This window comes from Somniosus microcephalus, chromosome 12 (genome assembly GCF_052327205.1).
Source record: "Somniosus microcephalus isolate GS21.2 chromosome 12, FLI_Smic_1.0, whole genome shotgun sequence".
NCBI lineage: Eukaryota > Metazoa > Chordata > Chondrichthyes > Squaliformes > Somniosidae > Somniosus > Somniosus microcephalus.
The window spans coordinates 139,389,676-139,403,657 of NC_140998.1; positions in this window are offsets into that span (position 1 = coordinate 139,389,676).

Below are 13,982 nucleotides of genomic sequence, written 5' to 3' on the forward strand. Positions count from 1 at the left end.
AGCCAGGTTGTGCAGCATGCAGCAAACGACCACGAAATGGGAGACTCGCTCCGGCGAATACTGCAGAGATCCGCCGGAACGATCCAGGCAGCGGAACCGTTGCTTGAGGATGCCAATTGTTTGTTCGATGATGTTCCTCGTCGCTTGATGGCTCTCGTTGTATGCCTCTTCAGCAGGGGTCCTGGGCACGCGGAGCGGGGTCATGAGCCAGGTACACAAAGGATAGCCTTTGTCCCCGATAAGCCATCCTCTTGGGTGAGGCTGTGCCTGGAACATGTCAGCCACAGTAGTCTTTCGCAGGATAAAGGCATCGTGGCTGCTGCCTGGAAAGCGGGCATTGACAGCTAGGATGCGCTGCCTGTGGTCACACACCAGCTGTACGTTGAGGGAATGGTAGCCCTTCCGGTTGCGGTAATCCTCGGGAGGGTCCAGAGGTGCCCGCAAAGCCACATGTGTGCAGTCAATGGCGCCCTGCACCATGGGGAAGTCCGCGATTCTTGCAAATCCCACTGCACGCTGCTGCTGCCTCTCCAGTGTCATGGGGAAGGAGATGAATTGGCGTCTCCTTCTGAAAAGGGCATTGGTGACCTGGTGGATGCAGCAATGCACGGCGAACTGGGATATGTTAGCAAAGTCCCCAGCAGCTGATTGGAAGGAGCCGGTGGCATAGAAGTTCAGAGCCACCATCACCTTCACTTCCACCGACAGAGACGTCCTGCACCTCAGCTGTGGACGCAGATCTCTGTGAAGCAGCTGGCAGATCTCTGCAACCACCTCCCTTCTGAATCGCAGCCTCCTAACACATTGCGCGCCAGTCATGGTGAGATAGGAGACCTGCTGGCGGTATTGCCTGAGTGGGTAAGGCCCACGTTGCCGACGCCTGTTGCCCCCTCTGCGTCTAGCCAGGGCTGCCCCTCTCACACAGCGTCTGCGAGCCCTTCTGACATAATGCTGAAACTCAGCGTTGGCACCCCATGCAGCCCCCATAATATGCTGGCAAACAATGAGATATCAGTGAAGGCGAATTGCAAAGCTGTGGCCTGAAGCCAAAAATACCTGTCCTAGTGTTGGGCCAAAGCAGTAAGCTCCCTTCCTTGGTCTCTCTCCAAAAATCCGTTGCACAAGAGTGATTGCTGCAAAATGGCTGCCCTTTATAGTGCAGGGTAAGTGCCCTTTAATTTGCGCTCGCCGTGGCCCACTTCGGCTGTGCACCGTTCCACTCCACAGTCGTTAGGGCCGCCAGGCGCACAATGGGGCAGCGCGGCTGAAGTTCCGGTTTGGGGCGCACAAAGGGCGTTGCACGAGGAAATGACGTCATGATCTGCGCGCGCAGCTGAGCGCGCGCAAAGACTTTGCGCCGGCGCTAAATGTCTACTGAAGTTGAGGCGAGGCGCAGATCGCGCTGCGCCCGGGCGCTAAGCGCCTAGCGCTCGAGATCTACTCCTCCTAAGGCGCTAACAGCTGGCGCAGCCAACTGAATTTCTAGGCCCAAGTCTCTAGACTGGGACATGAACCCACAACCTTTATGATTCAGATGCTAGAGAGTGCTACCAACTGAGCCAAGGCTAGATCTACCCTATAATACAACTATAGGAAATCCTGTATACCAATTTCCGTGGAACACTGTTTATATCCCACAGTTCAACAGCTGAGCTGTCGATTGCTGCCCAGTGTCAACCCCTCAGGATCATGCCCAGTTGAATAAAGACAAAATGGCCTGCGTTTGGTTTGGAAATGGCAGCACAATGGAGGATGAAGAGGACTCAACAGAAGAGGCTGGGATTATATGAAATGCAAATTGATTCAAATGCTTGACGTGAGATATGTATTTACCATCCCCATTATACCTTCCATTCACAGTAGTGGTCATCCATAGTTTTTACCATTTGCAGTACTAATCCCCTGCTACTGCTCCCCTTTACTAAAAAAGCAATTCTGATGAGAAGTGGGTTGTTCCATGCTCATATTCTGCCAGTCAATGCGCCATTATCTTCAATACTGAGGCTATGGGATAGGCTGACAATGAAGATGGAATAGGAAGGAATACAAGACTCTTTGAGCGGTGATTTCACTTGCCTCCTGGCCCCACAAAATTAAGGTTTCTTTTTGTTTACCACGGAGGACCTCCTCTTCTGGTCTGACAGCTTCTACTGAGTTGAGCAGTAAACAGGGCTTCAGGCTCCTATTTATAGAGGGCCCTGATTAGCATAAAGTCAGGAGGCTGCCACCCGAGTCAGGCGGGCGCCTCAGACGCCCAACATTATGGTAGCCACAGGGCAGAAAAGGAGCGGTAAGTAGACTCTCTTACTGCTCCCATACCACCCAGTTCCCACCAGGATGGAGGAAGTTACCTATTTTTTGATCACATCTATTTTTTGCTCCACTTTCCATGATGAATTTGCAGGATGTGCTTAAGATCCACATATTTTGTAGTGGCGCTTCGTAATTTCCAAACATGCAGCCACTGAGCTTTGAGGCTTTTAACAACGAGTAGGCGCGTGTCGAAATAAAACGTTCCAAAATGTAACTTTGTCTTTAAACTGTTTACTGTAACACTTTACAAACAGAATTACAAAGCAAAACACGTTTAAACGAACACGGTCAAAAACTGTATTGCTCCAGCCCTCAAGCTTTTACCTTCTCTCTAGCCTCGTGGAGCTTGAACTGTAAAATGGCTGGATACCATGTGACAAGCTTAAGGACTGTACCATTATAGCAAGAATAAAGGGGGTATCTCAGACTATACTATTGGAACAAGAAAATAGGGGGTTTCTCAATACAATAAGTCAGTCCGGTAAATTAACTATTATACTATTTAACCAATATTTTAAAGTATTTTCTTTCTTAAACTTTCATGACTCTTACATTCCAGCCCCTAATTGACTAGGCACATGAAGCATATCAATTACTCAAACATTCTTAAGAGTCATAAACTAATGAGTTCAACATATTTACAATATAAACGTCCACTTTTTTTTGTTCAGGAACCTTTCGCGCTGCTTCTTGTAGCAGGCAGAGCTTTGTGATCGGTCTTTCCAGGGTCGTGTAACCGTCTGCAAACAATGCATTCAGAAAATATTTTTCTTATTACAGAATTAGCTCCTGGAATCCAGTATCTTTGTCTTTGACTGAAGCAAACTATCTCCATCTCAGCCTTGGCCAAATCCTCCACGGTCAATGAATTCCTACCCAATGTGGTTTTGTGCTGGTGCATATACTGCTTTAGAAGCATTCTCTGCTTATCAGGGTTACTTTCAGACTGATGGATAGTGGCTCGATACTCTTTTCTCTTACCGCTCAGGTGTAGCAGCAACTCTTTCAACCTTAGAAACCATGCAACTGCTTTCCTCAACTGGTGCCATCCTGAGAAATGGTTAACAAGCTTGTTCACTGTGTCAAAGTTCTCTTTCGTAGTTATGAGATTTGCTGTGACTGATCTCTTGACTTCGACGTCGTCTTCAGCAATCTGACTTGGCATATCTGGTCTTTCTGGCCATGATCTCTCTGTTTCCAGCAGATAACTTGGGCCTTGTATCCAAGTTTCACTCCAGTGCGTCGGCGGGAATCTCGAGCGGCAGCAGCGAGGCTATAAAAGCCCAAGAGACCAGGTAAGGCCTCAGTGCGTCGGTGGGAATTCAGCGGCAGCAGCGGGGCTATAAAATTCCCAGAGACCAGGTAAGGCCTCAGTGCGTCGGCGGGAATCTCGAGCGGCAGCAGCGGGGCTATAAAAGTCCCAGAGACCAGGTAAGGCCTCAGTGCGTCGGCGGGAATCTCGAGCGGCAGCAGCGGGGCTATAAAAGTCCCAGAGACCAGGTAAGGCCTCAGTGCGTCGGTGGGAATCTCGAGCGGCAGCAGCGGGGCTATAAAAGTCCCAGAGACCAGGTAAGGCCTCAGTGCGTCGGCGGGAATCTTGAGCGGCAGCAGCGGGGCTATAAATGTCCCAGAGACCAGGTAAGGCCTCAGTGCATCAGCGGGAATCTCGAGCGGCAGCAGCGGGGCTATAAAAGTCCCAGAGACCAGGTAAGGTCTCAGTGCGTCGGCGGGAATCTCGAGCGGCAGAGCGGGGCTATAAAAGGCCCCAGAGACCAGGTAAGGCCTCAGTGCGTCGGCGGGAATCTCGAGGGGCAGAGCGGGGCTATAAAAGGCCCCAGAGACCAGGTAAGGTTTACCAATCTCCAGTCTGGGAACTCGGAGGGAAGGAGAGAGGTAAAAAGTAATCCAAGTGTGACGTCACCAGAGAGCGGGTAAGTGGTTGCTGAGTATTTCTCCCTTTTTAAGCTTAAATCTCTTTGGTTTATAGTTTCTAAGGTGTGATATTCAACATCTAGAATCGGAGCAGAGGGTATTTAAGAATAATATTAATAAATTTAATTAATTACATAGAATGGGAGATCAGGTGATGTGTTGCTGCTGCAATATGTGGGAGCTGGTGTACACCATTGATGCTCACGGTGATCACATTTGCAGTAAGTGTTGGCTGCTCGAGGAACTCCGGCTCCGTGTTGAAGACCTGGAGTCCGAGCTTCAAACACTGAGACACATCAGGGAGGGGGAGAGTTACCTGGACTCTGTGTATCACGAGGTATTCACACCAATTAGATTAATTAATTCAGATGTAGTCCGTGGCCAGGGTCAGGATGGTGTGACTAGAAGTGAGGCAGGTACGGGGATCCAGGAGGTAGTGTTGGAGGAGCTGCAGCCCTTGCAATTGTCCAACAGGTTCGAGGCTCTTACTCCCTGTGAGGATGGGAACAGGGACTGTGGGGAGGGTGAGCAACCTGACCACAGCACCGTGGAGCAGGGGGCCTTTCAAGTGGGGGGAGTTAAAAGAAATGTTGTAGTGGTAGGGGATAGTATCGTTAGGGGGATAGATAGAGTTCTTTGCAGCCGAGAGCGAGAGTCCCGAAGGCTGTGTTGCCTGCCCGGTGCCAGGGTTAAGGACATCTCCTCTGGACTGGAGAGAAACTTGGAGTGGGAGGGGGAGGATCCAGTTGTCGTGGTCCATGTTGGTACCAACGACATAGATAGGACAAGGAAGGAGGTTCTGCTGAGGGAGTTTGAGCAGCTAGGGGCCAAATTAAAAAGCAGAACCACAAGGGTAATAATCTCTGGATTATTACCTGAGCCACGAGCGATATTGGCTAGGACAAATAAAATTAGAGAGTTAAATGCGTGGCTCAAAGACTGGTGTGGGAGAAATGGGTTTTGCTTCCTGGGACACTGGCACCAGTACTGGGGCAGGAGGGAGCTGTTCCGTTGGGACGGGCTTCACTTGGCCAGTGCTGGGACTAGAGTCCTGGCGGATCATACAACTAGGGCTGTAGAGAGGGCTTTAAACTAACTAGTGGGGGGGAGGTTCCTAGAGAGCAAATAATAAAAATGACAACAGAGGAGGTCATAGACTTAGGTAGCAGTGGGGAAATTAAAAACCAGAGCGTGTCAGGAAGGGGCAGAAGGTATGGAGTAAAAGGTAAAGTAATAAAAAGGGCAAAAGCAGGAACTAAGTGTCACAAAACATATTTGAAAGTTCTCTATCTGAATGCACGTAGCATTCATAGCAAAATAGACGAGTTAATGGCACAAATAACTACATATGGGTATGATCTTGTGGCCATTACAGAAACATGGCTGCAGGGTGACAATGCCTGGGAATTAAACATACCAGGTTATTTAACGATCAGGAAGGACAGGCAGGAAGGAATGGGAGGTGGGGTGGCTATGTTAATAAAGGAAGGAATCACTGTAATACAGAGAAATGATATTGGGTCAAAAGATCAGGATAATGAAACAGTTTGGGTGGAGGTAAGGAATAATAAGGGGAAAAAACACTAGTGGGCGTAGTCTATAGGCCTCCGAACAGTGGCAACTCTGTTGGATGGAGTATCAATCAGGAAATAGTTGAGGCTTGTAATAAGGGAACATCTATAATTATGGGGGATTTTAACTATCATATTAATTGGACAAATCAAATTGGGCAGGGCTGCCTTGAGGATGAGTTCATTGAGTGTATTAGGGATGGGTTTCTTGAGCAGTATGTAACTGAACCAACCAGGGGGCAAGCAACCTTAGATCTGGTCCTGTGTAACGAGACAGGATTAATTAAAAATGTCCTAGTAAAGGAACCCCTTGGAATGAGTGACCATAACATGGTTGAATTCCATATTCAATTAGAGGGTGAGAAGGTCGGATCTCAAACAAGCATGCTAAGCTTGAATAAAGGAGACTATGAAGGTATGAGAGCGGAATTGAGTAGATTGGATTGGGAAAATTGATTAAAGGGTAAGACAATACATGATCAGTGGTGTACATTTAAGGAGTTATTTTACAACTTCCAAAAAAAATATATTCCACTGAGAAGAAAAGGGTGTAAAAGAAAAGACAGCCATCTGTGGCTAAGTAAATAAATTAAGGATAGTATTCGACTAAAAACAAGGGCATATAAGGTAGCCAAATCTAGTGGGAGGATAGAGGATTGGGAAAACTTTAAAAGACAGCAAAAAATAACAAAAAGATTGATTAAGAAAGGGAAGATAGATTATGAAAGTAAATGAGCAAAAAATATAAAAACAGAAAGTAAGAGTTTTTATAGTTATATAAAAAGAAAAAGGGTGGTTAAAGTAAATGTTGGTCCCTTAGAGGATGAGACCGGGAAATTAATGGAGATGGCAAAAACACTGAATGAATATTTTACATCAGTCTTTACAGTAGAAGACACTAAGAATATCCCAACATTGGACAAACAGGGGGCTAAAGGGGGGGAGGAGCTAAACACGATCAAAATCACGAAGGAAGCGGTACTCGGTAAAATAATGGGACTCAAGGCGGATAAATCACCTGGACCTGATGGCTTACATCTTAGGGTCTTGCGGGAAGTGGCGGTAGGGATTGTGGATGCATTGGTAATAATTTTCCAAAACTCCCTGGACTCGGCAAAGGTCCCGGCAGACTGGAAAATTGCTAATGTAACACCCTTATTTAAAAAGGGCAATAGACAGAAGGCTGGAAACTATAGACCGGTTAGCCTAACATCTGTGGTAGGTAAAATTTTGGAGTCCATTATTAAAGAGACAGTAACAGGACATTTGGATAATCATAATTTAATCGGACAAAGTCAGCATGGTTTTATGAAGGGGAAGTCATGTTTGACAAATTTGCTGGAATTCTTTGAGGAAGTAACGTATAGGGTGGATAAAGGGCAACCAGTGGACGTAGTGTATTTAGACTTCCAAAAGGCATTTGACAAGGTGCCACACAAAAGATTATTGCTTAAGATAAAAAATCACGGGATTGGGGGTAATATTCTGGCACGGATAGAGGATTGGCTATCTAACAGAAGGCAGAGAGTTGGGATAAATGGTTCATTCTCAGGCTGGCAATCAGTAACTAGTGGTGTTCCGCAGGGGTCAGTGCTGGGTCCCCAACTCTTTACAATCTATATTAACGATTTGGAGGAGGGGACCGAGTGTAACATATCAAAGTTTGCAGATGATACTAAGATGGGAGGGAAAGTAGTGAGTGAGGAGGACATAAAAAACCTGCAAGGGGACATCGACAGGCTAAGTAAGTGGGCAGAGATTTGGCAGATGGAATACAATACTGGAAAGTGTGAGGTTATGCACTTTGGCAGGAAAAATCGTAGAGCAAGTTATCTTAATGGCAAGAAACTGGAAAGTACTGAAGTACAAAGGGATCTGGGGGTCCTGGTGCACGAAACTCAAAAGGTTAGTATACAGGTGCAACAAGTGATTAAGAAGGCCAATGGAATGTTGGCTTTCATTGCTAGGGGGATAGAATATAAAAATAGGGAGGTATTGCTTCAGTTGTACAAGGTATTGGTGAGACCGCACCTGGAATACTGCGTACAGTTTTGGTGTCCATACTTAAGAAAGGACATACTTGCTCTCGAGTCAGTACAAAGAAGGTTCACTCGGTTAATCCTAGGGATGAGGGGATGGACATATGAGGAGAGGTTGAGTAGATTGGGACTCTACTCATTGGAGTTCAGAAGAATGAGAGGCGATCTTATTGAAACATATAAGATTGTGAAGGGGTTGGATCGGGTGGATGCGGGGAAGATGTTCCCGATGATGGGTGAAACTAGAACTAGGGGGCATAGTCTTAGAATAAGGGGCTGCTCTTTCAAAACTGAGATGAGGAGGAACTACTTCACTCAGAGGGTGGTAGGTCCATGGAATATGCTGCCCCAAAAAGCTGTAGAAGCTACATCATTACATAAATTTAAAACAGAAATAGACAGTTTCCTAGAAGTAAAGGGAATTAAGGGTTACGGGGAGCGGGCAGGAATTTGGACATGAGTCTAGGTTCCGATCGGTCATGGCCCTGTGGGTAGCGGAGCAGGCCGAGGGGTCGTGTAGCCTGATCCTGCTCCTATTTCGTGTGTCTAATTCTGTTAGATTCAGGAGATGGTTCTGTGATAGTGGATTGGCGGTTAGGATCAGATCAGCCATGATCTTATTGAATGGCGGAGCAGGCTCGAGGGGCCGATTGGCCTACTCCTGCTCCTATTTCTTATGTTCTCATGAAGTTTTCAGCCTTCAATCCCCGTGAGGCTTGATCTGCTGGGTTTAATGAGGTGTTTACATACCTCCATTGAGATGGTTGTGTAGCTTCTCTAATGGATTAGATTCTGTTTGCTACGAAGGTCTTGAAGTGTATCTTCTCATTTTCTATATACTTCAGCACCGTCGTGCTATCCGTCCAGAAGACAGATTCTTCTAATGGGAGCTGTAACTCTTTCCGCATCACCTGGTCAACTTTAACTGCAACAACCGCTGCCGTCAACTCCAGTCTCGGGATGGTGACCTGCTTCAGCGGAGCCACCCTGGATTTCCCCATGAGGAAGGCACAATGTTTCTGGCCCTGTTGATTTGTCAGCAAGAGGTAAGTAGCCGTGCCATAGCCGTCCTCACTGGCGTCCGAGAAATGATGTAGTTGAGCCATCTTTGTAACTCCAAAACTCACAGGCTTGATGCATCTACTGACGTTGAAGCTAGAAAGTTCTTGCTAATCTGTCAACCATCTGAGCCATCTCTGAGCTTGACCTTCTGGGATATCTTCATCCCATCCTCTCTTGTCTCTACACAGCTCTCGTAGGATCAGCTTCACCGGCAGAATGAGTGGTGCCAGGAATCCAAGAGGGTCGTAGATGGAACTGACCACGGAGAGAATCCCTCGTCTTGTGGATGGTCTTTCGTTCACCATTATTCTGAAGTTGAACGTGTCTGACTCAATGCACCATTGTACACCAAGAGCTCTCTCGATAGGAAGGACATCGTGGCTCAGGTCCAGATCTTTGACTTCAGTGGCTCTTTCCTTTTCTGGGATAGAAGCTAGAACTGCTCTGCTGTTGCTTATCCACTTAGTCAGATGGAATCCTCCATTCGAACACAGAGTTCTAAGGTCTCTTGACAGTGCAATGGCATCGTCTTCTGTTGACACGGACTGCAGACAATCATCGACATAAATGTTTCTGAAGATTGTCTCCACAGCCTCTGATGGTGCTTTGCCTTTGCCATCTTCTGCAGTTTTTCTGAGAGCGTAGCTTGCACAGCTGGGAGATGATGTGGCTCCGAACAAGTGTACAGCCATTCTACATTCCACCATAGCTTGACTAACGTCGCCATCTGGCCACCAAAGGAAACGCAGAAGATCAGCATCTTCATCAGGGATTCTGACTTGGTAGAACATTGATTCTATGTCTGCCATCATGGCAACGAGCTCTTGTCTAAACCTCGTCAAGATGCCAATGAGGGTATTAGTAAGATCAGGACCTTGAAGCAGCTGGTCATTCAGTGAAGTTCCTCTGAATGAGGCGGTGCAGTCAAACACTACACGGATCTTTTTCTTCTTTGGGTGATACACACCGTGATGAGGAATGTATCAGACCCTTCCATCTTCTCTGTTCAACTGTTCCTCGGGCACTTTTACAGCATAGCCTTTCGCTATGATGTTTCTCATGAAGCCTTTGCAGTCTTCATGAAAGTCGGGGTCCTTGTTCAGCTTTCTCTTTAGACTGATGGCGCGCTGCTATGCAGCGATTATTCGGCATCTTCGCGGTCTGTCTTCTCAGTGGCAAACCAATGTGATAGTGGCCATCAATGAACTGTGTAGACCTTGTCATCAAATCCATGAACTGATGGTCTTCTTGTGACATCTCTGTCTTTTCCTCACAGCTGCGTTCTGAAAAGTCTGCGTTGAACTGCTGTATCAACAGCTCTTCAATGCTTGCGATAGAGATACGATTAACTGTTACATTTTGTCGTTGCACCTTGTTCGACTTGTTGCCATCATCTCTCCTTACCGGTCCATTGACTACCCATCCAAGGGCTGTCCTGACTGCGTAGGGTCCGTCATCCTTGCTGTTTATCACCTGCCATGGCTCCATAGTTTTGTAGGCATTGGTTCCAATTAATAGGCCAATTTCTGCTCAATATATGGGAGACGCACCTTTTCCAGGTAAGGCCATCTCTCCACATCCTTCTGCAGGGCTAAGTTCCCTATTTTAACAGGAATCTCCCTCTGTGTGAAAACATTAGGCAGGTCTATGAAGTCCTTCTTTTCAAGTCCACATACTTCTAAGTCTGACAGGATATAACTTTGCATTGACTTCTCATGACCCATGGTGCGTAATAGGATTTCTGTTCTTCTGCCTCTAACGTTCAGCTGTCGCATGAGTGATTCTGTGCAGAACGTTGCTGAACTACCTGGATCCATGAAGGCGTAAGTCTCCACAAACTTCTCACTCCTCTTAGACTTGATCTTTACAGGTACGATGGCAAGAATACAATCACTGTCACCGGCCCCAGTGAATCCACAAGTCTCTGGTTCTAGCGACACCAGAGCACTTGAAACAACCTTCTCGTCGGTATTGTTTTCTTCACTCTTCTTAGAGACTTGTTCTTCTTTGTGGATATGCAGCAGACTGGGATGTTTCCGAGTGCACTCTCTGCATGTTGTTCTTTGCTTACAGTTTCTACTCAGGTGCCCCTGAGAGAGACATCCAAAACATAGGCCATTGTACTTCAGAAATTCGATTCTGTCTTTATGTGGCTGTGCTTTGATGTCACTGCAGAAATCCAATGTATGATTCTTCTGGCAGAATAAACATGGCTTCTGAAAGGCATTAGCAGGCGTCACTGTGCTGCTCTTTTTGGGAGATGAGTTCTGAGACTTTTCTTCCCCAGCCTGAGTGACGATAGTTGCAAAGCTGCTTCCCCTGGAACCACCTTTCCTGAGAGTCTTTGATTCAGCAGGCTTGGCTTTCACTCTTCCATCAGTAGTCGGGCTGACATCCTGGATGTTTCCAAACAATGGGTCCATAGCAATTTTAGCCTGTTTGTGTATGAAATTCACTAAGTCTGCAAACCTGGCTCTACTTTTCCGTCTCTCCATTATCTCAAAGGCTGTTCTTTTCCATTGTTCTCTCATCCTGTAAGGAAGCTTAGAGATGATGATTCTCATAGTCATAGGATTGTCCATCTCTTCCATGAATTCAACATCCTCCATGGTGTTGCGACATCCTATGAGAAAAAGAACATATGTGTTCAATGCCTCCCCGTCCTCCGATCTAATCTGTGGCCACTTGATAGCCTTTTCAATATATGCAGTGGCTATCTTCAGCTCATTACCATAGTGCTCCTGCAGCAACTTCCTGGCTTCTATGTACCCCCGGTCCGGTCTCATGTGTTCACAGCTTCTGACCAGGTCTTGTGGTTTACCACTGGTGTACTGTCCCAGGTAGTACAACTTATCACTGCTGCTCTCTGTTTTGGAGTCAATGGCTTGTTCGAAGGATCTGATGAAGGGCTTATACTTGAGTGGGTCACCTTGGAACACTGGTATGTCTCTTTGAGGGAGTCGAAACAGATTCTGTTGTTTTACAAGCATCTCTGTAATTTCGTTCTGACGTTGCATCACTCGGTATAGGCTTCTCCCTGTGTCTTCAGGCCTCTGGTGGTCATCAGCAGGGTCTAGTCTAGACCGTCTGACGTCTGGGGTAGCATCACGTGCTCCTGTTAGTGGAGAGGCCTCTCTTCCACGCTGTAATGCCAGGAGATGGCCTTCAGACTCTCTTTTAACTCTTGAAGGTGCCCTGGATCCAACTCTGTGTGACAACATTGACTGGCAGTATTCGTTCATGCCATCCTGTGAGCCTTCATAATCTTCATACACACTCAACCTGGCATCTGAGACCGCAATAGCTGTTTTTATCTCCAGCTGTTCTTTCTTTGCCTGCACTTGGGCCTGTTGGGCCTGCAGTTGGGCCTGTTGGGCCAGTTGGGCCTGCAGTTGGGCCTCTTGGGCCTGCAGTTGGGCCTCTTGGGCCTGTTGGGCCTGCAGTTGGGCCTCTTCCCGTTCAAGAGCTTGCTTCTCCACTAAAGATGCTGCGCGCGCCATCAACGCTGTCCGTTCAACCTCCTCTCTCATGCGTCACGACGAGCATGTGGTAGAAGCGACTGACCTGTGTCCAGAAACAGAGCTACCTTCTTTTTGATTTTTGCTCAGTCTGGCTGAAGTCTCTGAAATGCTATCATCTGGTCTGACTTCATCGTCATCTTTATCTTTCTCTGCTGTATCAGCATCTTGACGAATCTTTAACATCCACTGTTCTGTGGCCTTGACATAGTCCTTAATGCTGGATGATTTAAGATCAAACCAGTTGTGCTGATCAGCATTTCCCTCTTCTTCAGACAGAAGTGCTAATACATCTTCATTGAGTACATTAAATTCTTCATGCAACTTGGAGAAATCATAATGCATTATGTCTTCAACTTTCTTAATATTAGCATTATCTTCCATGAGACAATCAATTATCTTCATTTTTCCAGTTATCTGAGCTAATTTCGCCCTCCTTGCACCTATTCTTCTATGTAACTTCTCTTCCATTGCCTTTGGGGTGAGCTTTACTTCCCTCTTTTGGCCAACAATCCTTCTGGCTGGGGGAAGCTCCTCACGGCTCCATAAGGCCTCGGCCATTTTACCCGCAGCTCTTATTTAGCTTCTCAATAGAATGAACAAGGCAAGTAACAGTCACTGTACCTTCGCTTTCTTATATTGTCGTCTGGCTCCGTGACCATTCATGTATACGTTCGCTGACAATTCCGTCCTTTCCTTCTTAGGGAGCTAGTTTTTGACTAATGTAGTGGCGCTTCGTAATTTCCAAACATGCAGCCACTGAGCTTTGAGGCTTTTAACAACGAGTAGATGCGTGTCGAAATAAAACATTCCAAAACGTAAATTTGTCTTTAAACTGTTTACTGTAACACCTTACAAACAGAATTACAAAGCAAAACACGTTTAAACGAACACGGTCAAAAACTGTATTGCTCCAGCCCTCAAGCTTTTACCTTCTCTCTAGCCTCGTGGAGCTTGAACTGTAAAATGGCTGGATACCATGTGACAAGCTTAAGGACTGTACCATTGTAGCAAGAATAAAGGGGGTATCTCAGACTATACTATTGGAACAAGAAAACAGGGGGTTTCTCAATACAATAAGTCAGTCCGGTAAATTAACTGTATTATACTATTTAACAAATATTTTAAAGTATTTTCTTTCTTAAACTTACATGACTCTTACATACTTGTTTGTTAATTCTTCTTTCCTTTCTCTTTTCCTCCTTTTATTTATTGATGATAAAAGATATTGGGGGAGAAATTCGGTATCGCCCCATTTGGGGCACAATTATCGGCCGGGCGCAAAGATTAGCGCCTGGTGCTAATTATCGTCTTCGACTGCAAACTTGACTTTTATCGCCCCCTGGAGGTGATTGGAGCACTAAATCAGGCGCTACACAACTCTCTTAAGGCGCTAAGGCCAAGGAGCGAGGCGCTACCTCAGAGGGCGGGCGCAGGTGCTGTCAGTTAGCGATTGAACGCAGACACACTGGCGCTGGTCAGTTCGTAAAGGGGAGGGTCGATCTTGCTCTGCAGCCACACCCTGCTCACTGGAGCTTGAATCTCGG